Genomic DNA, 25,864 nt, shown 5'->3' with positions numbered 1-25,864 from the left:
GCAAAGAGTGTTAACTACCTGGCTTTGAGTAGAATTTCTAAGGTCCTCTTGGATGGGAAAAAAAGATTACTTCTTTTCAGCAATTTCTAAATCAAAATTTAGCTTTTTCTTTAATTATGAATATCAGTAAGAAACCACTTTTTCTACTTAATTATAGTCATTGAAGATATCTTTAAGTGTGATTTATGCTCAAACTACTTACAAACTTTAGTTATGAGACCTACTACTAGATCATACAATTTAATGTATAAATAAATAAGCACATATATTATCCCAAATTTGTTTTCAAACACATTTTGATAATCCTATTTCATACAATTTGGTTTCCTCTACAATTCTCTTTTATTTTATGCCTTTAACAATATTGTTTAGAGAAGGGTTCCAGAGGCTTTGTAAGTTTCCCAGAGCCCATCATCCAAAGATGATAGAAGAACCATGAGCTTCCTTTGACATGAGCTAACATAAAAGTAAACAGGCAGGGGCCAGTGCTGTGGCATAGTAGGTTAAGCTTCCGCCTGTGGCCCTCGGATTCCATATGGGTGCTGGTTTGTGTCCCAGTTGCTCCACTTCTGATCCATCTCCCTGCTAATGTTCCTGAAAAGCAAGAGAAGATGGCCCAAGCCCCCATGTGGGAGACCCGGAAGAAGCTCCTGGCTTCAGATGGGCCCAGCTCCTGCCGTTGCGGCCATTTGGGGAGTGAACCAGCAGATGGAAGACCTCTCTCTGTCTCTCTTTCTCTCTCTCTAACTCTACCTCTCAAGTAAATAAATCTTAAAAAAAAAGACATGACTGAGATGTGCAATTCGGGACATGCTCAAGCTGACTTACCTCAAACGGTAGAGTTAGAAACATACCAGGGGATTCCAATTCAGTCCCATCAAGGTGGCATGTACCAATGCCATCTCACTAGTCCCGGTGATCAATTTCTGTTCACAATTGATCACAATGATAGGACTAAGAACCAAAGGGATCACATAAACAAGAATAGTGTCTGCAAATACTAGCTGATAGAATCAAAAAGGGAGAGAATGATCCAACATGGGAAGTGAGATACACAGCAGACCCATAGAATGGCAGATGTCCTAAACAGCACTCTGGCCTCAGAATCAGCCCTTAAGGCATTTGGATCTGGCTGAAAAGCCCATGAGAGTATTTCAGGCATGGAAAGCCAAGACACTATGGGGGAAAAACAAAAACAAAAACAAAAAACAAAACAAAAAAAACACCTAAATGAAAGATCTCCGCGAGTGAGATTCCAGTGGAAAGAATGGGTCATCCAAGAAGGAGGTACCTTTCTCTGAAGGGAGGAGAGAACTTCTACTTTGACCATGGCCCTGTCTAAAAATTATCAGAGTCAGCCGGCGCCGTGGCTCAATAGGCTAATCCTCCGCCTAGCGGCGCCGGCACGCCGAGTTCTAGTCCCGGTTGGGGCGCCGGATTCTGTCCCGGTTGCCCCTCTTCCAGGCCAGCTCTCTGCTGTGGCCAGGGAGTGCAGTGGAGGATGGCCCAGGTGCTTGGGCCCTGCACCCCATGGGAGACCAGGAAAAGCACCTGGATCCTGGATCCTGCCATCGGATCAGCGCGGTGCGCCGGCTGCAGCGGCGGCCATTGGAGGGTGAACCAACGGCAAAGGAAGACCTTTCTCTCTCTGTCTCTCTCTCTCACTGTCCACTCTGCCTGTCAAAAATTTAAAAAAAAAAAAAATTATCAGAGTCAGTGAACTCAGGGGGCTTCCATAGCGTTGGCAGCTCATGACAAGAGCCTAGGGTGATTACTGATGCCATAAACAAGAGTGTCAATTTGTTAAGTCAACAACAGGAGTCACTGTGCACTTACTCCTCATGTAGGATCTTTGTCCTTAGTGTGCTGTACATTGAGATTTATTTAATGCTATAACTAGTACTCAAACAGTATTTTTCACTTTATGTTTCTGTGTGGGAGCAAACTGTTGAAATCTTTACTTAATGTATGCTAAACTGATCTTGTGTATATAAAGAGAAACGAAAATGAATCTTGATGTGAATGGAAGGGGAGAGGGAGTGGGAATGGGGAAGGATGCGGGTGGGAGAGACGTTATTGGGGGGAAGCCATTGTAATCCATAAGCTTTACTTTGGAAATTTATATTCATTAAATAAAAGTTAAAAAAAAAGACATGACTGGACACCAAGTAAAATTTTATGAAAAAAGTTGACAGGCATTTTAAGTTTTGGATAGTATTTCACATTTTTTTTGTTTATTTATTCAGCATTTTAAAAATAGGTGCTTAGGGGCTAGCGCTGTGGCTCAGCAGGATAAAGCCCCGGCCTGAAGTGCTGGCATCCCATATGGGCGCCGGTTCTAGTCCTGGCTGCTCCTCTTCCGATCCAGCTCCATGCTATAGCCTGGGAAAGCAGTGGAAGATGGCCCAAGGGCTTGGGCTCCTGTACCCATGTGGGAGACCCGGAAGAAGCTCCTGGCTTCAGATTGGTGCAGCCCCGGCCATTGCACCCATCTGGGGAGTGAACCAGTGGATGGAAAACCTCTATCTCTGTTTCTACCTCTCTCTGTAACTCTTTCAAATAAATAAAATAAAATCTTTAAAAAAAGGTGCTTATTTCCCAGATGTTATCTTAACTAATACTTCATCTCTTTTTTTAAGGAAAAAAGTCACATTTTGTCACCATTTTATAAGAACCATAAATTCTTTTGAAAGGCTTAAAATCTTTGAAGACTTAAAAGTGTTTTGAAAATCTTTTAATATAGCAAAAGTATATAAATTAAAAAAGAACAAAAGCTAAGAAGATGAATTGTGTTCTTTTCTAGTATGATGGCAAGTAAAATAAATGGGAAAAAATGGAGACAGGAAGTAAGGGGAAGATGAGCCTGGTATAGTCAGAGACCTGACTGAGTACATTGTCCTTAATGGTCCTAACATGTATGTTAAGTCTTTTCAGACATAGATTGATCTTAATCATCTATAGTCACAAAGCAGGATGTCCTCAAGTTCTTTGGGTCATTTGTGGGTTTTAATTATTTTTTAAAAAGATTTATTTATTTATTTGAGAGTCAGAGTTACACAGAGAGAGAAGGAGGGGCAGAAAGAGAGAGAGAGAGAGAGAGAGAGAGAGAGAGGTCTTCTATCTGCTGGTTCACTCCCCAGATAGATGCAATGGCCAGAGCTGTGCTGATCCAAAGCCAGGAGCCAGGAGCCTCCTCCAGGTCTTCCACTTGGGTGCAGGGGCCCAAGCACTTGGATCATCTTCCACTGCCTTCCCAGGCCATAGCAAAGAGCTGGATTAGAAGTGGAACAGCTGGGACTTGAACCGGCGCCCATATGGGATGCCGGTGCTGCAGGTGGCGGCATTACCCACTACGCCACAGTGCCAGCCCCTTAATTAATTATTATTTTTACTCTTGATCTCCATTATCTTGGATAATCACATCTTTTCTAAATAAAGTTAGGGGCTGGCCGCCTGCAAGGGTGGCATCCCATATGAGTGCTGTTTTGTGTGTGTGCTACACCACGCCAGTTCAACTCCCTGCTAATGCTCCTGGGAAAGCAATGGAAGATGACCTTGAGCCCCTGGACCCTTGGGAGACCTGGAAGAAGCTCCTGGATCCTAGCTTTGGCTTTTCCCAGTGCTAGCCATTGCCGTCATCTGGGGAGTGAACCAGTGGATGGAAGAAATCTCTCTCTCTCTCTCTGTAACTCTGCCTTTTAAATAAATAAGTCTTTTTTTTTTTTTAAATAAAGAAATTAGCTCAGGGAAGTAACTTGAATTGAATTATATTTACTTTCTTTTTCTTTTTAATTTTTGAAGATCGATTTATTTATTTGAAAGGCAGAGTTACAGAGAGGCAGAGGCAGAGAGAGGGAGAGATCTTCCATCTACTGGTTCACTCCCCAAATGACCACAACAGCTCGAGCTGCGCCGTTCTGAAGCCAGGAGCCAGGAGCCAGGAGCCTCCTCCAGGTCTCCCATGTGGGTGCAGGGACCCAAGCACTTGGGATATCTTCCACTGCTTTCCTAGGCTATAGCAGAGAGCTGGATCAGAAGTGGAGCAGCTGGGACTAGAACCAGTGCCCATATGGGATGCCGGCACTATAGGCAGTGGCTTTACCTGCTATGCCACAGCACTGGCCCTGTATTTACTTTCTTATGATTTGGATATCTATTGCTACATAGCAAACCCACCGAGACCATAGCAGCTTAACCAGTGGTGCATTCTTCTCTCTCACAGCTGGCTCTGTGAAGTCTTGCCTGGGGTTCCTTTGTGTGCTTGCAGCTGTCGAAAGGCTGCACTGTTCTGCATGCCCAAGGTGGCCTCCTCACTCCCAGTGTTCCCCTTTGTGGTCTCTCTCTCAGCATAGTAGCCTGGACTGTCTTGTATAGTGGCTTATGCTACCAAGAGGCAGGGAGTGGGACCTGCCACTCCCTAAAGGCCAGGATCACAGTGGAGACAGCATCACTGATGCTCTGTTCTCTCCATCAGAAGATATTCCAAGAGGGGAAGGAATCTCCGTGGTGGTGCTGACCTGTTTTTCCAGGAAGAGATGGGACTAAAGTCATTTGCATTCTTCACTTTCCCCAGTTCACTTCGTTTTCCTCCCCAAACTAGGCAATCTGTCTGATTTTCTTTTTTTCATAGTTTAATTGATTTTTCCCCAGATCAACTCCTTTTAGTTCCTTAGATCTGGTTAGTTGTCTTCACATTTTTATTTGCTTATTTATGTTGATTAGCATTCTACCATTCATACCTCTTCAGTTCCACTACTGTGTTTTAAGCCATCATAACTTTCTTACGTATTGATGTGGAGGGTTTCCTATGCATTGTCAGTTTGGGAATCCCCAAGAACACCTTTGTTTCTAGTATAACTACAAGTTCATGAATTCCCAAGGTCACTCTTAGGTTTATAATTGGCTAGAAAGACTCCCAGAACTCTGAGAGCTATTAAACTCAGTTATGGTTTGTTGTAGCAACAGGGTATAGCCTGCAGTCAGACAAGGGAAGAGGAACATAGGCCAGGGTCCAGGGAAGTTCCAAGTTTTGAGCCCCCATTGTCCTCCCCCAGTGGAGTTGTAGGGATAACACCACTTCTCCAAAGAGTGCACACACACACACACACACACACAGTATTGCCAAGCCAGCCAGGGACTGAGCTAGGGTTGGTGTCCAGAATTTTTTGTGACGTTTGGTCACACAGGCGTGGTTGATCCCACAAATAATGTTGACAACTTGCATGGTTAACCTTCACCTGTATTCCCTCCATAGATCAAGCTGACAGCACATGGCCACGGGTACCTATCATAAGGCTTATTCTTTTTTTTTCTTTAATAAATGTGAATTTACAAAGTGCAACTTTTGTATTGTTGTGGCTCCCCCCCCAACCTCCCTCCCTCCCGCGGCCCTTCCCTCTCCCACTCCCTCTCCCATCCCGCCCTTCATCAAGTTTCATTTTCAATCACCTTCATATACAGAAGATCAACTTAGTATATACTAAGCAAGGATTTCAACAGGCTGCACTCACACAACTGCACAAGGTATAGAGTATTGTTCGACTAGTAGTGTTGTTTTTAAGTTTCATAGTAGAACACATTAAGGACAGAAATTCCTACGTGGGGAGCCTGTACTCAGTGACTCCCGTTGTTGATTTAACAATTGGCACTCTTATTTATGACATCAGCAATCACCCGAGACTCTTGCTATGAGCTGTCTAGGCTATGGAAGCCCCTTGAGTTCACCGACTCTGAACTTGTTTAGTCAAGGCCATATCACAATGGAGGTTCCTTCCTCCCTTCAGAGAAAGGCGCCTCCCTCCTTGATGGCCTGTTCCTTCTGCTGGGGTCTTGTTCACCAGGATCTTTCATTTAGGTTGTTTTTTTGCTACCGTATCATGGCTTCCCATGCATAAGGCTCATTCTTAGCATTATCTGTGAGGTGTGGCCCAAGTCCCAAAGTAAACAAAGACCCTCCTATCACATGGGATATTCCAGGGATTTGGCAATCACCTCCCAGGAGCTAAGGGCCAAGGCTGTGACTCTCTCTCTCTCTTTTTTTTTTTTTTTGTAAGATTTATTTATTTGAAAGTCAGAATTATAGGGAGGGAGAAGCAGAGAGAGACAAAGAGGTCTTCCATCTACTGGTTCATTCCCCAGATGGCCACAATGGCCAGTGCTGGACCAGGCTGAAGCCAGGAGCTAGGAGCTTCATCCAGGTCTCCCATGTGGGTGTAGGGGCCTAAGGATTTGGGCTGTTCACTGCTTTTCCTAGCAGAGAGCTGGATTGGAAGAGGAGCAGCCAGGATTATTAGAACTGGCGCCCATATGGGATTCCGGCGCTGCAGGCAGCTGCTTTACCCGCTAGGCCACTGCACCAGCCCCTGATATCTTCTTAAAATATTTAGTTCCTATGTTCTAGATTTTCCACATGGTTTACATTCTAAATATTCTCATTCTCCATCTCTCTCCATTGCTCTCTCCCTCCCACCCCTCCCTCTCCCTTCTCTCTTTCTCTCGCTCTCTCTTCCCCATCCTCCCCCATATACCAGTACATTATGTTTTTCTACCGGGTTGGTCTTTACCTTTGATGTCTATTCAACTTGCGATACTGTTGCCAATTTAAAACCTAACCCACTATCATAAAACCTTAAATGTTTAAAATAAATGTATTTGAATCCTCTTTGGACATCTGTCTTTGTACATGTCTGTGTCAGTACTTACTGCAATCTGCCTTGCATTTTATTTGAAAGGTGGAGAGAGACAGAGGGAGATGGGCAGGGAGAGCTCTTTGACCTGCTGGTTCGCTTCTAAAATGCCCGCAGTGACCAGGTCTGGGCCAGGTGAAGCCAGGAGCCTTAAACTCCTTCCAGTCTCCCCTGTGGCTGGCAGGAACCCAACTACTTGAGCCATTGCTGCTGCTTCCCAGGGTGCACATTAGCAGAAGTGAGTCGGAAGTGAAGGCTCCAGGACTTCACTCCAGAACCACACTGGAATCAGGCACTCCAATAGGGGATGTGGGCATCCCAGGTCTTAGGCATCCCTGAGGTTATTTCGGTACCTGTCTTACTCTCTTCATTAGACAGTAAACTTCTTACGAGTAAGCATTGTAGTTTTGCCCTCTTCATTTTCCCTGTAAAGGTCAAGATGATGCTTGGAATATGGAAGGGACAGAATATATGAACACTTTAATCCCTCCCTCTTCAGGGAAAGATACAACAAGTGTTTCATGTCAGAAGTACAGTGTCCTTAAGGTGGTGGCTTCTCTGTTGTACATATGCACCAAAGGAATAGTATAGGTGTTAGGCCCTCAGTGGTGCATGGTGGGCTGCGGGGGGTGGGTGGAGGTTCTTTTGAGAATTTTGCAGTACTCTAAACAGCTGAGTTCACATGAGCAGTTAAAGGCCTGCATTGTGGTTTTTGGTCAGTCTGCAGCGTTTGGCAGTAAATACAGATCAGTAATTTTGGGGAATCTTACCTAAAGCTCTGACTGGGTCCTATTGATCCTAATGTGAAAAATCATCTGATAAGACTTACTTTAGTTCTCTGTCTTTTCCTCTTTCTCATGTTCAGTCCCTTCCTCCCACCTCCCTTCCTTGCCAGCATTCCAGTATGCATTACTCTAAGATAATTCTTCTAATGTATTCATACCCATAATGAGCCAGCATGTATTTTTTCAGATACTCTGTCAGGGATAGGAGATACAGTGGTGAACAGAAATAACTCATGTCCTCAGTTTCTCCTTTGGAACTGATTTTAGAAGCCTCAGGCATATATTTTTTTGTTAACCTTCAACTTACTGATTTCCCTAAGTATGTTTGTGAAACGGGAGAGCTAAGTTGATAACACCTGCAGCAGCTACTGTTCACTGAGCACTTGTGCTAAGCATTCTACATTTCTCACCTCATTTCATCTAGCAACCCTCTGGGTAGCAGCATAACCATCACTGAGGCGATGTCTCAGGTTTACCTATTCTAGAACTTGTGCCTATACCACTGCGTGATACATTACTGCTAATTGAGTATGCTATTGGTGCCATTTTGTGGCAGTTGACTTTGTCCAGCTAATGATCAAACATAGCTGTTGTCTATGTTAAAATTCACACTTTAACTTGCTACCGTATTAGTGGTTTGTTAAATGGATCAAACCTGTTACTGGTGCCTAGGTAGTAGTACTTTGTTTTTTTTTTTTTTTTAAATTACTTTAGTATTATTTTTCCAATATCATTTTCCTCTTTTCTCCTCTTCAGTTTTGTTGCTCAGTAAGCATGATGTATTTTTTAAAAGATTTATTTATTTATTTGAAAGTCAGTTACACAGAGAGAGAAAGAGAGGCAGAGAGAGAGAGGTCCTCCATCTGCTGGTTCACTCCCCAGTTGGCCACAACGGCGGGAGCTGTGCCGATCTGAAGCCAGGAGCCAGGAGTTTCCTCTGGGTCTCCCATGCAGGTGCAGGGGCCCAAGGACTTGGGCCATCTTCTACTGCTTTCCCAGGCCATAGCAGAGAGCTGGATCGGAAGTGGAGCAGCCGGGACTGGAACTGGTGCCCATATGGGATGCCAGCATTTCAGGCAGTGGCTTTACCCGTTACGCCACAGGGCTGGCCCGTACTTTGTTTTTTTACAGAGCCTCAATGTATATGACTTGATATTATCTTGAATAAAATAAGAACAGATTATACTAGAAATATTTTTTGCTAAATGAAAGTTGCTAAACATAATTGGGTTGCTTGGAATTTTCTAGTAGTTTATTGTAACTGCATTAGGCAGTCTGAGTTCAGTAAGTGAATTACGACTTTTCTCAGCAAGCTGATAGACGTCCTGCTTCTCAAATCTCCAGCAGACCATGTGACTGCAGCAGGGTCTGGAATGCTGGTTTGTCAGTGATGAACTGTGCTGCTCTCTAATGCAGGATTGTGATGAATGCTAAGCATCTCTGTTTATCTTTTCAAGCAACTTTGAGATTATAGATTTGGAGATCTGTACTTTTTGAGCTTATTTCTTGAAGGAAATGAAAATAAAATGTCAAACCCAGGGCAAGACGATCTAGAATTTTAATTATGAAAAAAAGAAAGGAGATAATATTTAACTCTGCAATGCCTTGTTGTTTTAGCATGCCTCTTACCCAAAGATGTTCTTGTTTTTTTTTTTTAAAGGTTTATTTTGTTTATTTGAAAGACATACAGAGAGAGAGAGAGAGAGAGAGAGAGAGAAGAGAGAGAGAAAGATCTTCCATATTGCTAGTTCACTCCCGAAATGGCTGCAATGGCTGGAGCTAAGCCAGGTTAAACCAGGAGCCAGGTGCTTCATCTGTGTCTCCCACAAGGGTGCTGGGGCCCAAGCACTCGGGCCATTCTCTGCTCCTTTCCCAAGCACATTAGCAGGGAGCTGGATTGGAAGTGGAGCAGCTGGGACTAGAACTGGCACCCATATGGGATGTTGACTTTGCAGGCAGCAACTTAATCTGTTGCACCTCCACACCAGCCTCTCAACGATATTTTTAAGAGTATTCCATTCCAGCAGCACTTCTCTGGAATATATTGATGGGTGGATTTGTGGGTATAAGTGAAGATACCACATTGCATTGCCTTTACATCCTTGCAGTGGAGAAATATTTGCTTGGATTAGAATTTCTTTTAATTTAGTAAGTGTTGTTTCAATAGAGGAGATTGAAGGCAGGTCAACAGAATGGCCAAGAGAAGGACTCTGAAGCCAGACTTGGATTTGAATGTTACCTTTGCCAATTGCCTTTGGCAATTTAATATCTTTAAGTATCAGATTCTTCATCTGTAAAAGGGAAATAATAATGCAATTCTTACCTCATAGTGCTTAAAGAATTAAATACGGTTTGTGCTGGCATTTATTAAATTTCCAATAGTTTCAAATGGCTAATTATTGTTTTATTTGTTGTTTATTGAAGAAAGTATCAGTTTTCTTTCTTGTTAATCATTAAAGAAAATCACCACTTTAATAAGTGGTTTTGGTAATTAGTATTATTGCTAAATACAAAGCTGGCACTGCAAAGAAGAAAAAGCAACAACACAAGTAACTGTCTCTTAACAGAGTTGTTTTCAAGATGTCATACTTGATTTTAGAGGTCAGCAGATAAAAATATTCTAATCCTTGGCATCAAATGAAAGCTTTGCAAACTACAAGTTATTAAAGTTCTGTGTACTGTGAAATCACCTACAGATTCATCCTGTGTAACTTATTTACTGTGTAACTTTGGGAAAGCTGCTTACTACCTCTCTGACTCAGTTTTCTTGTATATAAAATAAGGATAATAAAAGTACCTGCCTCTTAGAATTGCTATGTGGAGATTGAATGGGATATTTGTGTAGCCTTTAAGACAGTACCTGGCACATAGAAGCATTAAACCTTTTACTCTTTTATATGGATGGTACCAACAGGACTAACCTTGATTTTCAAACAAATACCTTTAATGAAGATGCATTGTGAATCAGGAACAGATTAATTATTAATTATTATTATAGACAATGACTATCTGGATAATATGTAGATAAGATAATATGTAGATAAGAAGGAGGTCAATCATGGAAAAGTCAAAAATTGAGGGTTTCCTTGGAAATGGTCATTATGTGAAAGATACAAAGAAGCCATACAATTGTACACAGTTATAGCAGATGATGTTCAATCTTTCTTTTCTTTAGTATTTATATTAATATAACTTCTATTCTTGTGTTATATAGTCAGACATGATTTATCCTCTATTTCCCTACTTGTTACCATAAGAGATTATTCAGTCAAGGAAAACAGGAACTGTGTCAGGAAATTTGGAAGTGCTTGTTGGGGACTTCAGAATGGTCTTAATTGAAACCAACTGCTGAGAGATGAATTGCGATTGCTTCTTTGGCTCCATGGGGAATTGTAAACGCTTAGTAACCAATGGTTCTACAGACTCCTGGGTCCTTCTCAGGAAACAGGAGTACTTTGGATTTGACATAGAAGTCCTGGGTTCAAGTTCCGTTGTTGCCATTGCTCAGCATGTAACTCTAGGCAATTCACTTGGTTCTCACCCATTTGTTTCTTCTTTTGTAAAATGAAAATATTAGAGGCTACTCTGTTGTTCTGCAAGATTTTCCTTAGGTCAGATCGGTCAAATGTGCACTCCCTGGGCATGTGATTGTACTTCCCAGTTTTATAATATTAAGGTGAGGGAGGAACCAAGCAGTTATGTTTCTTCATGGAGCCATGGAGCCACAGATTCATGACCTGGTTGATGAGAAGAGAAAAACAGAAGGAGATTTGCTACTGACATTCTCTCATACTGAATTTATCATGCTTAACTTAATCCTATATAATTTATTCCACTTCTATGAAAAAATTGGAAAAAACTATTCATTTGAGAGGCAGAGAGGGTGGGCAAGTGAGTACTCCCATCTGCTCGTTCGCCCCCAAGTGCCTGCAGTGGCCATTGGCTGGATGCTAGAGCTGGAACTCAACCCAGGTCGCCCATGTGGGTGCTAAGAGCCCAGTCCCTCGGGGGATCACTGCTGCCTCCCAGAGTCTGCACTGGCAGGACGCTGGGCTTGGGAGCTGGAACCTAGTATCACACCCGGGTACTCTGATACGGGATTTGGACATCTTAACCTGCATCTTCCCTGCTAAAGGCCAAACGCCTGCCCCTGATTCTATTTAAATACATCACTTCACCTCACACAGCATGTGATTTTGACCTGTGTGTGGGAGAATGAGAACAGGCACAAAGGAACTTGGGTTGGGACAAGGTGAAGGAAGGGGGCTTGCTGTGAAGTGAATTTTGCCAAGCCTCTGTCATCCAGATGAGGTCTTAGCAAACGTCTAAGACCTCTTCCTTGGGGGATGGACATGAGGAAAGAAGAGTGTAGGGTCAGTGTGTTTTGGAGCTCAGAGAGGTATGGGAGGGGCTTCTGTCAGGGAGAAGGGAGGAAGCAGGGAAGGTGAAAGAGCTCTCCCAGGAAAGGGCAAGACTGCCCTAGGCACAGAGGACGGCCTGGATAATTACCCTCCAGGAAATACAGACACCAGCGTCAGCTTCATTTGTGAAACTTCTTAAAATGGGAACTGTTATTCTTATTTGCACTTTTTATTTCCTGCCGATTTTTCAGCAGTTACTAAAGTTGAGCTCTCCTAGAGCAGCACAGATAAAGACACGTATTTCTTAGGATCAGGCACATGGAAGCAAGACTTGCTTTTGCATGTGAAGTGGGCTTCTGGGAGGGCAAAAGTTTAGATCAGAGCATGGCAGGTGGCCATCAAAGGGAAAACAGATGGGTCAGATTCACGTCGGCGTTTGCTCTGGCAGGGTGTCCTCGTGTGTCTGTGGGAAAGGAGAAAGACCAGAGGTGCGCCGTCAGCCCCCACCCGTGTTCTCGCCTTCCCTCTAGTTTTGCCACCATCTCCATCTTCTCTCCTATAACCCCCAGTGCTCTTCTGCCAAGAGTTTATATTTTGCTTCAAAGTTCTACCCTTTTCTGCTTTCATGTTTTTGTCAATCTATAGAAGTTCTTTGTTCTGTCTGCCCAGGGAATTGGAGGGAGAAGCCCCAGGCCATGTCTGTTATCGCCTACTGAATTTACTTTCCCTTGGAAATACTGATGAATATTGAAATATTCCTACATGTAATAATATGACTATATTTTTTGTATGTGAGCTGAGAAATGTGCCATCTTTTATTACTTTATTTTATTTTTATTGTTTAAGATTTATTTATTTATTTGAAAGGCAGAGTTACACAGAGAGAGGAGAGGCAAAGAGAGAGAGGTCCTCTATCCGATGGTTCACTCCCCAATTAGCAATGCCCGGAGCTGCACCCATCTGAAGCTAGGAGCCAGGAGCTTCTTCCTGATTTCCCACGTGGGTGCAGGGACCCAAGGACTTGGACCATCTTCTACTGCTTTCCCAGGCCATAGCACAGAGCTGGATCGGAAGTGGAGTAGCTGGGTCTCGAACCAGCACCCATATGGGATGCTGGTGCTTCAGGCCAGGGCGTTAACTTGCTGCACCACAGCGCCAGCCCCATATTGCTTTACTTTCTTGAGAGGATTTCTTTCCAAGGGTTTTTTTTCATCTGCTTGAAAGGCAGAGTTAGGGGCTGGGACGGGAAGATCTTTTATCTGCTAGTTCATTCCCTAAATGCCAGCAACACTAGGGCTGGGCTAGGCCAAAGCCAGAAGCCTGGAATTCCATCTGAGCCTCCATGTGGGTGGCAGGGTCCCAAACACTTGAGCCATTATCTGCTGCCTCCCAGGACGCATTAGCAGGAAGTTGGATTAGAAGTGGAGTAGCCAGGACTCTAATTGGCACTCTGAGATGGGCTGTGGGCATTGTTTAACCTGCCTTACCACCATGCCTATCCTGAGAAGGTGTTTGTAACATCTAAACAACAACTGTATTTGACTTTGTTGGGACAACGCGTATTGCTGGATTGGAGACTGACTATGTTACAGGGTAGCAGCAGGGTTGCAGAGGAAAAGAGAAAGGCTTTGAATCACTGGAGTATGTACATTCAGGCCCCATGCTGTCAGAATTATATAACTTTGGGCAACTCACGTTTAAAAATAAGTTATCTCTAACAGATGGAGATAAAAAATGCTTAATCTAAAAAAAACTCTACTAAGAATAGAAGGCTGCTTCTGCAGTAGTATAAAGACTACCTGCTTTAAGCTTGCAGGAACATAAGCTTTTGATATACTGATAAGTTCAAAAGCAAAGATATCCTAATCAGTTAAAAGACAGGATATCTGGGTTTACCATTACTTTTATATACTTTTTGGAAGTTCTGGCCTATGTAATAAGGCATGGCAAAAAAAAAATGTGACAGAGATAATTGTGGGGAAAGAGCCACATGACTGTAATGCAAAGTATGCTGGACCTAAGAACAAATAAGTAGGAGTAGCCAGGAGCACTTTGAAAAAGAAGTTGAAGAATCTCTCCTACAACATATTGAATGTTCTATAAAGTTTACAGTGTGAACAGAACTGACAGAGGAAGAGAGAAAGCCTTGAATCAATGTCCAGTTGGTAGCTTGCTGAGCATGTATGCTGTGTGAGGCATTGCGTTTAAGTTCTTTTTGTATGAAATCTGGTTTAATGCTTTCAAGTCTGTAAGACTGGCACTGTTAAGACAAACTTGCCCAGGTTTCAGAATTGGCTTTAGAGCTCAGGCATACATCGAGGGAAATTATGCGTGGATGAACCAAGAAAGAATGGGTGATTTCACTGGTAGTGCTGAGAAAGGTGTGTGTGTGGGCTCAATCATGACGTTAAGTATTCTCATGACACATCTGCACTGAATTTCATGTGGGTTTGAAACAAAAGGTGGCAGTGGAAATTGGGGGACAAATAAAATATGAACTGTTTAATTGATATTGGACTGAGGAAAAATTTTCTAAGTATAGAAGCCATAGCAGAGCCTATAAAAGAAATATGTTTGATTACATAAAATTTAAACTTCTGTGCATTGTGTCATTAAAAACCTAACCTAAATGCAAATAAAGATTGGTGAGGCAAATGAAAATGTTTGTACAATTAAGATACACAAATAATTAACATCCTTATTATATGAAGAGTTCTTTTAAATCGATAAGAAAACCACATATCTTCTAAGTAAAATGGTCAAAGGTTATAGACAGGAGAATTACCATCAATGCTTAAAATTATTTAGCTATAATAACAAGTCAAAAATAGATAGAATAGACCCCAAATATCACTTTTTACCTTGGAATGAAGGAGTAATTTATGAAGATGCTAAGATACAGTTGTGAACGTGTAGAGAAATAAGTCCTGTCTACATTGCTGAGTGTCTGGATGGACAGTCTATGGATTTTACCGTTTGGTGGGCAAATAACCAGCAAGTACCATGAGAAAATTTGTGAGTTTTCATCAAAAATCTACTTTGATGAATCTCACGTAAGGAAAAGAGCAGATATATAAAGTCAAAGGTTTTATACAAGGATATTATTGCAACGTAAGATGCACTAGACCAACAATCCAAAAGACAACGTGAATCATAAATATCGGGAAATATTTGAACAAATTGTGCCATGTCAATATGAAGATTAGGATATAACATGTTTTCAAAGCCCTTACATGGAAAGATGATTCTATGTTAAGGGGAAAAGGCAAGATTCAACACACATAGGGTACAATCCCAATCTAGTTTAAACACTCTACATGTGACTGTGTATGTTGAAAGAGAATATCACAAAATATCCTTTTCTCTAAATTTTGGGATTAAGATTGGTTTTTATTTTCTGTGTTTTGTACATTTTCTATAATGGATGCATGTTACTTTTTATTATGATGATTAAATGAGAAAACATAGGTGAGATACCAAAATAAAGTTAGAATTTTAGAAATATTAACTTCCTTTTATTAGAATCTCAAATAGAAACTTGAAATTTCAGATTTCATTCTTTATGGTTTGATAGTGGATTTTTTATAATCTGACTTTATGAAGCAGTTTTTTGAAACATTTATTTATTTATTTACTTGAAAGTTAGAGTTATAGAGATCGAGAAGCAGAGAGGGAAAGAATTTCCATCTGCTGGTTTACTCCCCAGTTGGCCGGATTAGCTAGTGCTGAGCCAGGCCAAAACAGGAGCCAGGAGCTTCATCTGGATCTCCCATGTGCATGGTAGGACTGAAGTACTTGGGCCATCTTCTGATGCTTTTTGCAGGCCATTAGCAGGGAGCTGAATTGGAAGTAGGGCAGATAGGACATGAACTTGCACCTGTATCGGATGCCCATTTGCAGGTGGCAACATTGCCCTCTACCCCACATTGCTGGCCTCAAGATGAAGTAATCTTTGTACTGTTAATTTGTATAGCTTTTGATAGAGTCGAATGTACTATGTTTAAACATAGTGAGTGCTAACTACAAAGTAGAATGTTCCTTTTTTAAAAAAATTTTTTAAAAAATTTATTTGAAAGGGTTACGGGGGGGGATATATATATATATATATATATAGAGAGAGAGAGAGAGAGAGAGAGATTGATTGTATCAGCTGGCTCATTCCCCAAGTGACTGCGATGGTCAGGGCTGAGCCAGGCCAAAGCCAGGAGATAGGAACTTCAACTAGGTCTCACACATGGGTGACAGGGGCCCATGCACTTGGGCAGTCTTTGTTTTCCCAGGTGATTAGCAGGGAGCTGCAGTCGAAGTGGAGAAGCCAGGACACAGATCAGGACCTATATGGGATACCGGCACCATGGAAGGTGGCTTTACCCATTACACCATGCCAGCCCTCCTTTCTTTATATTCTACATTAAACTTCAATATTGGTTGGAATAATTTACATCTTGCATGAATTACTTTGTCTTAATAGGAAATGAGCTAAACGCATTCTTTTCCTCATGGCATCAATTAGCATTTTGTCAAAAAAGAAAGCCTTAATACATTGTTAAATGCCTGTACTTGGAGTGGGTCCCTAGTTTTCTATTTTGAATTTGTAATGATATTATAGGAGCCATGTCTTATCTTGTAGAATCAGATTTTGGCTTTTACGTGCTTTGTGGTTCTGGTCCTTAATAAACAATATTTACGGTAATGAAGTTTGAGAGAAAATGGATTTCTCGTAATAGCTGTGAAAGAAAATGGTATGAGGAAATGTTTTCCTGTGCCAGAATTTTCACACAGAGGGAAGTCGTTTTTCATTATCTTTTTACGACATTTTAAACTCATGAGCATATTCATTTCAAATTCAGGATCACACTATTTTGTTTATTTGGCCTGACTTCATTCTTTTGGAATGTATTTTAAAATTTTTATGACAGTCTTTATTTTTTAAATGTTTATTTTTATTTATTTTCATCTATTTGAAAGGCAGAGCATGCACACAAGAGAGACAGAGAAATGTAGTTCCTCCCTCAAATGCCTGTAACAGCCAGGGCTACGCCAGGCCACAGCCAGGACTCCAGAACTCCAGCCATGGTGCTCGTGTGCGTGGCGTGGACTGAAGCGTTACCTATCATCTGCTGTTTCCCTGTGCATTATCAGGAAGCTGGATTGGAAGCAGAGCAGCCAGGACATAAACCTGCACTCTGATATGGGATGCAGAAGTCCCAAGTGGTGGCTTAACCCACTACTTAATAATGCCTGCCCCATTGGCACAACTTCATTTTAAAAAACAACTCTATTTAGACTACTGATACTATGGATTTGATATGCATTTTTTAAAAAAATTCTGTAGTTATCTATGCATTTACTATAGACATCTTCTTTTACTATAATCCATCATCTGTCCTCTGTTTTACTTTGTGTTCCCCTTAAAGGCACTGCCTATGATTTAAAGTCCATTAATAGTAATGTGAGTTTTTGTAAACTGCCATAATGCTAAATATATAAAGTTCTTTCATGTTTGCTAAATGTTTGTTTCTTTTTTTTTTTAGGGTGACTTTGGATCCCATTATTCCCAAAGTTCTAGAAAGGTAATGCAAGTTAACACTAAACTCAACAAATATGTTATTTTTGATTTACTAGTTTTCTTCCTTATTATTATAAACATGGACTTGTTATTTATAGATTGTACTTTTAACCAGTTTATTATCATTATTGTTATTACTTGGAGAATAATTTGGAAGCATTTATAGTTTTGCCATGTGGGACCACCTGCTGGGCTGGACACATGCTCAGTAGATGGTACCATGGGGTTGCTTGCAGTGTTGCATGCCTGGTCCTTTGAAGCTTGATTTTGTGTCCTGAACAGAATAACCCTGTCTCCAGGAGACTTAAACAGCATCCATTTCCCACTGGTAAAGCTATGAAAACCAAATGTTTGACAACTTATTAGTATGTTCTCTCCTGTTTGAAAGGTCTCCATAATGCAGCGGAGTCCATTTAGGATCAGATGTTTGCTTCTAGATCTGGGATTAGAACAAGGCAAGTTAGTGCAATGAATTTAATGGGGAAAGATTTTGAGCTGTGATAACCTGATGTTCCTTCCACAACTTGAGCAGTACTCTGCTCAGGGCGATCTGCAGCCAACCTTTGCTTACACGCAAATTCATTTAAAGCCCCTGTTAGGTAGCTCCTGAATATATGCAATTACCATGTAAAAACAAGACCATGAGTTAGTGACAAAACCACTAAGTCACCAAAACTAGAAAAAAATAATGAAATGGAAACTAGGAGAAGGCAGTTAATAAAACGTAAGGAACCTAACAAAGCAGCTATAAAATAGGTCATGCTAATCTTTCCATTTCCAAAGTTCTAAGTCAAGTAATTCCAAAAGCTGCCACTTATACAATGACAATTTAACAAGTATACTTAGAATTTCAAAACATCTCAATTTAGGAAGCTTTGACTACTGTTTTTCCCCAGCTTCAAACATCAAATAATGCAGGAAAAGCATTGACTTTAGGAAGAAAATATTCCAAGGGAATGACATAATTTTTAGAAAAATGATCTGACTGTATCCAGAACCTTTTGACTAAAACCCACGGTCAACATTAACAACAATCATTTTTCCAGTTTTCATCCATCATTTTCCAATGTCACATTAGAAATGTGCTCCCTACGGTATTGGTCAACTTTTTGTCATTTATTTATTTATTTTTTTTTTTTTATTTTTTTTTTTATTTATTTATTTTTTTTGACAGGCAGAGTGGACAGTGAGAGAGAGACAGAGAGAGAAAGGTCTTCCTTTGCCGTTGGTTCACCCTCCAATGGCCGCCGCTGCAGCCGGCGCACCGCGCTGATCCGATGGCAGGAGCCAGGATCCAGGTGCTTCTCCTGGTCTCCCATGGGGTGCAGGGCCCAAGCACCTGGGCCATCCTCCACTGCACTCCCTGGCCATAGCAGAGAGCTGGCCTGGAAGAGGGGCAACCGGGACAGAATCCGGCGCCCCAACCGGGACTAGAACCCGGTGTGCCGGCGCCGCAAGGTGGAGGATTAGCCTATTGAGCCACGGCACCGGCTCCATTTATTTATTTATTTAAAACCAAAATTACAGAGAAAGGGAATGAGAGACAGAGAGAGACAAGTCTTCCATCTGCTGCTTTACTTCCTAAATGGCCACAACAGCTGGGGCTGGGCCAGACTGAAGCCAGGAGCCAGGAACTTCTTTCAGGTCTCCCACATGGGTATAGGGCCCAAGGACTTGGGCCATCTTCTACTGCCTTCCTAGGCACATTAGCAGCGAGCTGGATCAGAAGTGGAGCAACTAGGACTTGAACCCACACCCATATGGGGTGCCTGAGCCACAGGTGGTTGCTTTAACCCGCTGAACCACAGTGCTGACCCTGGAACTTGAGTTTTACCAGTACTCCGATGAAGAACAAAGTGTAGATTGTCATATCTGAAGATTGGGATATTTTAGTTTATTGTGAACCTTCTATGATACTGAAAAACACCCCATGTATGATTGTAGGACCGTCTTGTTCTATTCTACACTCATATATGTGTACAGTCCAACCTCATTTACCTGGCTTTCAGCCATCTCAACAGCTTCTCAAATGAATGAGGTTATATTACCTTCTGTAACAGTTTTTTATTTGTGGTTTAAATACATCCTTTTTTTTTTTTTAGATGATTTTCCCCTTCCCTTCCTTATCCTCCTTCCTTTGTTTCTTACACATTTTTATATTTTAAGATTTTATTTATTTATTTATTTGAAAGAGTTATAGGGGGTATATCCTCCATTCTGCTGCTTAACCCCCCAAGTGGCCACAATGGCCGAGGCTGAGCTGGGCCCAAACCAGGAGACAGAGAGCTTCATCTGCTCTCTTACGTGTGTTGCAGGGCCCCAAGCTCTTGGGCCATCTTCCACTGCCTTTCCCAGGCTATTTGCAGGGACAGATGGGACACACACTGGTGCCAATAGGGGATGCCAGCACCACAGGGGGCAGCTTTACCCTCTGTACCACAGCTCCGGCCCCGTATCATTTATTTTTAATTGACATATCAACTACATATTGAATTGATGCATACATATACCATGTGGAATTTCAATGAATGTCTTCATATCACCTCAGACATTTGTTCCTTCTTTGTGTTGGGAACATTAAAAATCTTCTCTATTAGCTATTTTAAAGTAACTAACTGTTGTCAGCCATAGTTATCCTACTGTGCTACAGAACATTAGAAGGTACTCTTCCTATTCAGCTGCTCTCTGTACCCATTAATAATTCGGAGATGGATTCTTTAGAGGCTCACACCATCAGACATTCGTTAGGTGAGTGACTAAATATGGGGCAAAAGAGACTGGGAGTTGATCGCTTTTATGGCGTCCCTGACGGGTTTCTTCCGCATTGTGTTTTGGGAGCACGTCTTCTGCCTCTGCCTGTGTGGGTGTAAACTCAACTGCCTGCCTGCTTTGGAACCCTGACTGAGCTGACAGCTCAGTAAGACTTCCTTCTTCCTGGATGTCGTTTCCAAGAACATACAGAGCAGAGGTGAGAACTCTGAGCTCTGGAGAAGAGAATTCATGCTTGGTTCCCACGTCAGCTCCTCCCCCTTGTCACGTAATGGTCCCAGCTCCCTTGCCAGCAAGATGACGTCGGGAGCGGCAGACATTTAATAACACAGTATCCTTCTTCAGAATCTCTGTTATTGAATCTCCTTGCCCAGCTGAAATATTAAAGTCCTCCTGGGTTGCAAGAACGAGGAGAAAGGAGTTCACGGTGTACCGATGGCAGGGCTTGTTTGGATGAGTTCTCAGTGTGATGAGAGAAGAAAAGAATCAATAAAAATAAAAGGGAATGTCTATTATGTGTGGTCTCTGATCCTTGCCTTGTTATCCCTTCCTCCTCCACTGCTTTGATGATGTGTTCCTGCAGAATCGGAATCAAATGGCAACATTTAAGAAACCGAGGTCACTTTCCAAATCTTGTATGCCAAAGGCTTGCCTAGGCAAGGCTTTGATTTAGATGTCTGTAAATGGGACTTGACATCCCCAGACAGGTGCGCTGTCAGAACGTTCGACTTACTTAATAGAAAGCAGGAAGGGAAGTGTGAGCCTCTCTGGTAGAATTCCTTTGTCTTTGAACCGAAGCATATGAGTAAGCAGAAGCAGGGCTGCATTGTCTCGGGCACAGTCTGCATCCTGATGACACAGCTCTGAGAACTGTCAAAATTTGGACTTAGACCCAGTTGAAGGTTATGGGTTACAATGAGGCTGACTAAAGCTGCGTGGGTGCTTCTGGTTGTTGGCAAAAATTTCATTCTGTGTTCAGAACAAATCCACGCCAGCACAGTGCCAGCACAGAGCAGCCCTGAGGGTCTTTACGTGCAAGAGATTAACTCAGTGTTAGGTTCTGAAGTGAGAAAGCTGTGGCCACTTCTGAGAGTTGACCCGATGGCCCAGGTGTTTCTTTCCTCTGCTCATTTGAGCAGGTCCTTCTGGAAGGTATGTGATCAGAAGGAAGAGAAGACTCCCACTTTCATGATGGGCTATCAGTCCCTAGACACCTTTTTGTGACATTCAAGGAAGACATATTGGCATTGATTCTACTGTAGATTAAGTGTTGTTGTAGGTGCTTTCACAGATGCGTTAGCAATGAGATAGGTGTCCATGGAAGATTAAAAATTAATACAATTTAATCAGAATAGTTATAAAAGAATACTACTTACTCATATAGATATTGTCTTAGAAATGACAAGTCCTTAGGTTAGTAATATCTACCTACCTCACACAAGTAAGTGCCAGCAGCCAAGGACTCGGCTTAGAATTCTGGCGCAGTCCACTAAAAGATCCACAATCACAGACAGTTCTTCTCCTAGTGTTACATAGTGATAGCATCAAGGATCCCGCTGCCCCACGGAAGAATCTAATTTGTCAGTTGCTGCTCTGTTTTCCAGAACCATCTCAAAGTTGTTAAAGATTTCAGAAATGAAGTCTGACGTCACAGTATTTTTCTCCCAGACATTTGATGCTGTCTGATTTCTGTCTCCTTGAAGGTGGAGGAATAATTGATTTTATTTTTTCCCCTGCAGGTTTACTATGCTTTGCTCAAAGCTGTGGTGAGGATATCATATTTACCCTGGGAATATTTGCCCTTTTAGAAATGTGACAATGATTCATTAAATTCAGAATTCTGGAAATTGGCAAAGTTTTACTTTTAAAAAGTTTAATATTTAGAGATCAACCATGAAAAACTACTCAAAAGAATCATTTTTTAAAATGATTTATTTATTTATTTGAAAGTCAGAGGTAGAGAGAGAAGGAAAGGCAGAGAGAGAGAGAGGTCTTCTATCCGATGGTTCACTCCCCAATTGGCCGCAACAGCCAAGGCTGAGCTAGATAGAAGCCAGAAGCCAGGAGCTTCTTCTGGGTCTCCCATGTGGGCACAGAGGCCCAAGGACTTGGGCCATCTTCTACTGCTTTCCCAGGCCATAGCATAGAGCTAGATCGGAAGTGGAGCAGCCAGGACTCGAACCGGTGCCCATATGGGATGCTGGCACTGCGGGCGGCGGCTTCACCTGCTATGTCACAGCACCAGCCCCATCAAAAGAATGATTTTGAGAAAAGGCTTCATCCTTGCTTTTCTTGATCACTAATGGGGAGAACATTCTTCATGTTTAATAAATGTTTAACTTCTCTTGTAAATTGTCTTTGTGTGTCTTTGGGCATTATTTTATTGGAGTTTGCTATTTTTCTTGTTGGTTTATATGGATTTTTAATATATTAATAATATTAACCTTCTAGTTTTCATTTTGGTTGTAAATCTTTTTTTTAATTGCGTCTTTGTCTTTTAATTCTCTTTATATTTTTGTTCACCTTCAAAGTTCAGTTAAAATATTGAGTAGGGGCTGGTGTGGTGGCTTAGCTGGTTAAGCCACTGCTTGAGACACCTGCATCCCATATTAAAGTGCCTGATTTGAATCCTGGTTGCTTTCCCTTCCTGACACCCTTCCTACTAATGCACCTGGGAGGCAACAGAAGATGGCCCAAGAACTTGAGTCCCTGCCACCCACGGGGAAACCTGGTTGGAGTTCCTGGCTCCTGGCTTTAGCTTGGCCCACACCTGGCTGTTGTAGCCATTTGGGGAGTGAATCAACAAGTGAAAGATCTCTCTCTCTCCCCTCCTCTCCCTCTTTTTCCCTTTTCTCTCCCCTTCTCCCTCTCCCTCTCTGTCATCCTGCCTTTAAAAATAAATCTTAAAGAAATTAATATGCAAGCCGGTGCTGTGGCTCAACAGGCTAATCCTCTGCCTTGCGGCGCCGGCACACCAGGTTCTAGTCCCGGTCGGGGTGCTGGATTCTGTCCCGGTTGCCCCTCTTCCAGGCCAGCTCTCTGCTGTGGCCAGGGAGTGCAGTGGAGGATGGCCCAGGTGCTTGGGCCCTGCACCCCATGGGAGACCAGGAGAAGCACCTGGCTCCTGCCTTCGGATAGGCGCAGAGCGCCGGCCGCGGCGGCCATTGGTGGGTGAACCAACGGCAAAGGAAGACCTTTCTCTCTGCCTCTCTCCTCTCTCTCTCACTGTCTACTCTGCCTGTCAAAAAAATAAATAAATAAATAAAATAAAAGAAGAAGAAATTAATATGCAAATAATTGTTTTCCAGCTTTGGTGGAACTGTTAACTATAGAATTGTTTTCATGCGTGTACATTTTTATTAACTAAGAGCACAATTTGGGAACATGTTTGTTGTGGTATATTATCTGTGTTGCATTACTATAGCAAAATGCCAGAGGCAGACTACTTGATAAATTTATTGTAGTTCACAATTTTCAGACAGAAAATCCAAGATTGGGTGGCCCCATTGACGTTGTCTCTGATGAGTGCCATACGGTGGTTGGCATCACATCATGGTGGGAGCAGGAGTGGGAGGGCACAATCACATTGCTAGACAGGAAGTCAGAGAAAGACTAGGTCCACACACTGTCTTCCAAGGACACCACCACCATGGCCAAAGAACCTCCTGCCAGTCTACTAGTCTGCATCTCTCTCTTTTTTAAAAAGATTTATTTATTTATTTGAAAGGCAGAGTTACAGGCAGAGGCAGAAATAAAGAGATCTTCCATTCACTGGTTTACTTTCCAAATGGCCATAATGGCTGGGTCTGTGCTGTTTGAAGCCAGGAACCAGGTGCTTCTCCTGGGTCTCCCATGTGGGCACAGGGACCCAACCACTTGGGCCATCCTCTGCTCCTTTCCCAAGCCATAGCAGAGAGCTGGGTTGGACGAGAAGCAGCCGGACTTGAACTGGTGCCCGTAGGGAATGCCAGCACTGCAGGCGGCTGCTTTACCCGCTATGCCACAGCGCCGACCCCTAGTCTGCATGTCTTGACAGTTCTATCACGTTTCACATTGCCAAGCCCCTAACACATGAATCCTTGGGGAAAAGGGGTGAGAATAAACCACAGAAGATGGTAAATAGAGCTGAAAATGCCAGCTGCGGCTGGGTTGGGTGCTATGATTTCTAAGGTGATAGATTTGTCTAGTATAGATGCGATTCATATCCAATTGGATGCAAGTATTGATCATGATGCGGTCAGGTATCCACTAAAGCTAATCTCTGATTCCAAGCTACTTACAGTCCTTAATATGATCTCTGTTTCTTAACTCACAAAGAAGTCCCCTATCTGATGTACCTTGTCATGGATTTATCCTTTAGAACACTTCATAACTGAATCCCTAGAACTCGAGCTGCTACTCTGGAATTCTAAGGTACATTCTTGCTCTACAGTGCTCATCTGGTGATGAAGTGTGATCCTGCCTTGGGCACTGCCAACACCTGCTCCCTCTAGGCAGGGTAGCCTGACTGCAGCCACAGCACCGTTGTGTAGAGACCTCGACTCTGAGCCATGAGGCTGGTAATGAAACGTTAGACAGGAACGTGGTGATGGATCACAAAAAGAGGCTTTACATTTCAATTTTGAAGTGGTCAAAATTTCATCCTCTGCCTTCCTGCCTGGCTCACAGATCACACACGTCTTTATCCACATGTGATATTTTAAAAATTGGGTCCAAAATAAATGAACAAGGTTTGAGGATGTTAATCTCATTTTGATCTTTAATGATACACATGTATCTACCTGTCTACCCATATGTTACTACATGTATGTGGTATAGATATATGTGATATGTATGTATGTACACCCACGTGTGTGTGTGTGTGTGTGTAAAATATGTCATGAGGATGCTAGAGAACTAGAAAGTCTCTGGAACCCCAGATTGCTGCTGAGCCTTCGGTAGGAGTTACTCTGCTAATTCATCCCGGAGGGCAGACCTCCTATGTGATCCGTACTGTTTATGCCAAGCTACAGTGATGTGCTGCTTTTCCACGATAGAGTATAATGCATGTCACTCACTGCTGAATCTGTAACTCCTAACTCAAGAGGTTCCTGGAACAAGCAATGATTCTAGGATCATAAGGGAAATAGGACATCTGTGTATGCTTTCTTACATTTGGGAAGGAGAAGACTTCCTGATATGGTTGGTTGTGCTTTGTCTTTTGAGCCTATAGCCTGACTGTAGGTAATTACTTCAAATGGTGCAGTACAAGTAAAGGAACTGACATTTCTTGAGTGGCCATTACATGCTGGATGATATTAACTCATCTGATTCTCCACTGACGCTGAAACTGGCTTGATGACTCTCAATTTATGGAAGGGAATGGAGGCTCAAAGTAGTTAGCAAATAGCAGAGCTTGATTTGAATTCAGATCTCACTGACTCCGCACCCCATGCTTGTTCTAAGGCCACACTGCCTGCTGCTACATCTGGGTAAGGGAGACCAGAATATTGTTCAAGGTTTTCCAGGTGTGGTGTTTGAAGGGCCGACCTGCCTGGCCACTCCCAGGGGGTGTGCTGCTGGCTGCTATTGTATAGGGCAGGTTTCTCCCTCCTGTGTCTGACTGTGCTCTGGCTTGGGGCTACCGCCTCTCTGCCACTTCCCTCGACTCTCTGACTTCCACTCTGCCTCCTGTCTCTCAAAACTGTATATTTG

General features: G+C 42.5%; 1 long non-coding RNA gene across 1 annotated transcript in view; it reads left to right on the top strand.

Moving 5' to 3' along the window:
- The window catches only part of LOC138845366 (uncharacterized), a 232,377-nt gene that overhangs the window by 99,744 nt on the left and 106,769 nt on the right, over positions 1-25,864 (top strand). Inside the window, exon 2 of the long non-coding RNA XR_011382401.1 lies at positions 17,367-17,405. This is a non-coding gene — a long non-coding RNA (uncharacterized lncRNA). The remainder of the gene's footprint in view (positions 1-17,366; positions 17,406-25,864) is intronic.

Source organism: Oryctolagus cuniculus, chromosome 15 (genome assembly GCF_964237555.1).
Source record: "Oryctolagus cuniculus chromosome 15, mOryCun1.1, whole genome shotgun sequence".
NCBI classification, from domain to species: domain Eukaryota; kingdom Metazoa; phylum Chordata; class Mammalia; order Lagomorpha; family Leporidae; genus Oryctolagus; species Oryctolagus cuniculus.
This window is presented reverse-complemented; position numbering and strand designations above follow the sequence as displayed.